Raw genomic sequence first — 2,500 nt, forward strand, 5'->3', positions numbered from 1 at the left:
ATAACCCTAACCCTAACCATAACGCAAACTTAACCATAACCCTAACCCTTACCCTAACGCAAACCTAAACCTAACCATAAACCTAACCATAACCCTAACCCTAACCCTAACGCAAACCTAACCCTAAACCTAACCCTCAACCTAACCCTAATCCTAACGCAAACCTAACCATAACCCTAACCATAACCATAACCCTAACGCATACGTAACCCTAACCCTACCCCTAACCCTAAACTTAACCCTAACCCTAACCCTAACCCTAACCTAAACCTAACCCAAACCCTAGCCCTAACCGTAAACCTTATGCAAACCTAACCCTAAACCTAACCTTAACCCTAACCCTAACCCTAATGCAAAACTAACCGTAACCCTAACCCTAACCCTAACCCTAACCCTAACCCTAACGCAAACCTAACCCTAAACTGAACGTTTACCATAAAACCCTAACGCTAAACTTAAACCTAAACCTAACCCTAACCCTAAACCCTGGCCCTATAACTAACCCAAACCCTAACCGTAACCCTAACCCTAAAGCAAACCTAACTCTAACCCTAACCCTAAACCTAAGCCTAAACCTAACCATAACCCTAACCCTAACCCTAACGCAACCCTAACCCTAACCCTAACCCTAACTTAACCCTAACCCTAAACCTAACGCAAACCTAACCCTAACCCTAACCCTAACCTTAACCCTAACCCTAACGCAAACATTCCCCTACCCCTAACCTAACCGTAACACTAACCCTAAACCGAAACCTAAAACTACCCCTACCCATAACCCTAACCCTAACCCTAAACCTAACCATAACCCTACCCCTACCCCTAACCTTAATTCTAACCCTAAACCTATCCCTAAACCCTAACCCTAACCCTATCCCTACCCTAACCTAACACTAACCCTTACCCTAACCTTAAATCCTAACCCTAACGCAAATCTAACCCTAACCCTAACCCTAACGCAAACCTAACCCTAAACCTAACCGTAACCCTAAACATAACCCTAAAGCAATCCTAACCCTAAACCAAACTCTAACCCTAACTCTAACCCTAACGCAAACTTAAACCTAACCCTAAACCTAACCCTAACCCTAACCCTAAAGCAAACCCAAACCCTAACCTTAACGCAAACCTAACACTAAACCTAACCCTTCCCCTAAACCTAAACTTAACCCTAACATTAAAACTAACCTTAACACTAAACCTAAAGCAAACCTAACCGTAACCTTAACTCTACCCTAACCCTTAACGGATACATAACCCTAACCAAACCCTACTAACGCAAACTTAAACATAAATCCTAAAACTAAACCTAACCATAACCCTAACCGTAATGCTAACCTAACCCTAACCCTCTAATGCTAACCTAACCCTAGCCTAACCCTAATCCTAACCCGTAACCTAACCCTAACCCTAACCTAACCGTAATCCTAAAGCTAACCCTAAACCTACCACTGACCCTAACCCTAATCCTAACCCTAATCCTAACCCTAACACTAACCCTACCCATAAACCTAACCCTAACCCTAACCCTAACCCTAAACCTTAGCCCTAACCCTAACCCTAACCCTACCCCTAACCATAACCCTGACGCAAACCTTACCCTAACCCTAACCCTAACCTAACCCTAACCCTAACCCTAACCCCAACCCAAACCCTAACGTAAACCTAACACTAACCCTAACCTTAATCCTAACCCTAACACAAACCTAACCCTAACACTACTCCTAAACCTAACCCTAACCCTAACCCTAAAACCCTAACCCTAACCCTAACCCTAACCCTAGCCCTATCCCTAACCCTAACCCTAACCGTAACCCTAACCCTAACGCAAGCCTAACCCTAACCCTAACCTTAAACCTAATCCAAAACCCTAGCCCTAACCCTAACGCTACCCTAATCCAAACCCTAACACTAACGCAAACCTAACACTAATCCTAAACCTAAACCTAACACTAACTCTAATCCTAAACCTAACCCTAACCCTAACCTTAACGCAAACCTAACCCTAAACTGAACGTTAACCATAAAACCCTAACGCTAATCTTTACCCTAAACCTAACCCTAACCCTAAACCCTGGCCCTATCCCTAACACAAACCCTAACCGTAACCCTAACCCTAACGCAAACCTAAACCTAACCCTAACCCTAAACCTAAGCCTAAACCTACCCCTAACCCTTACCCTAAACCTAACGCAAACCTAACCCTAACCCTAACCCTAACCCTAACCCTAACCCTAACGCAACCCTAAAACTAACCCTAACCCTAAACATAACAATAACCCTAAACCTAACGCAAACCTAACCTAACCCTAACCCTAACCCTAACCCTAACCCTAACGCAAATGTACCCTAACCCTAACCCTATACCTAACGCATACATAAACCTAAACTTAACACTAACCCTAACTCTTACCCTAACCCTAAACCTAAACCTAACCATAACCCCAAACCTAACCCTAACCCTAACGCAAACCTAACCCTATCCCTAACCCTAACCATA

Source organism: Rhinolophus sinicus, chromosome 2, assembly GCF_057876585.1.
Source record: "Rhinolophus sinicus isolate RSI-liver-muscle chromosome 2, RSI-T2T, whole genome shotgun sequence".
NCBI lineage: Eukaryota > Metazoa > Chordata > Mammalia > Chiroptera > Rhinolophidae > Rhinolophus > Rhinolophus sinicus.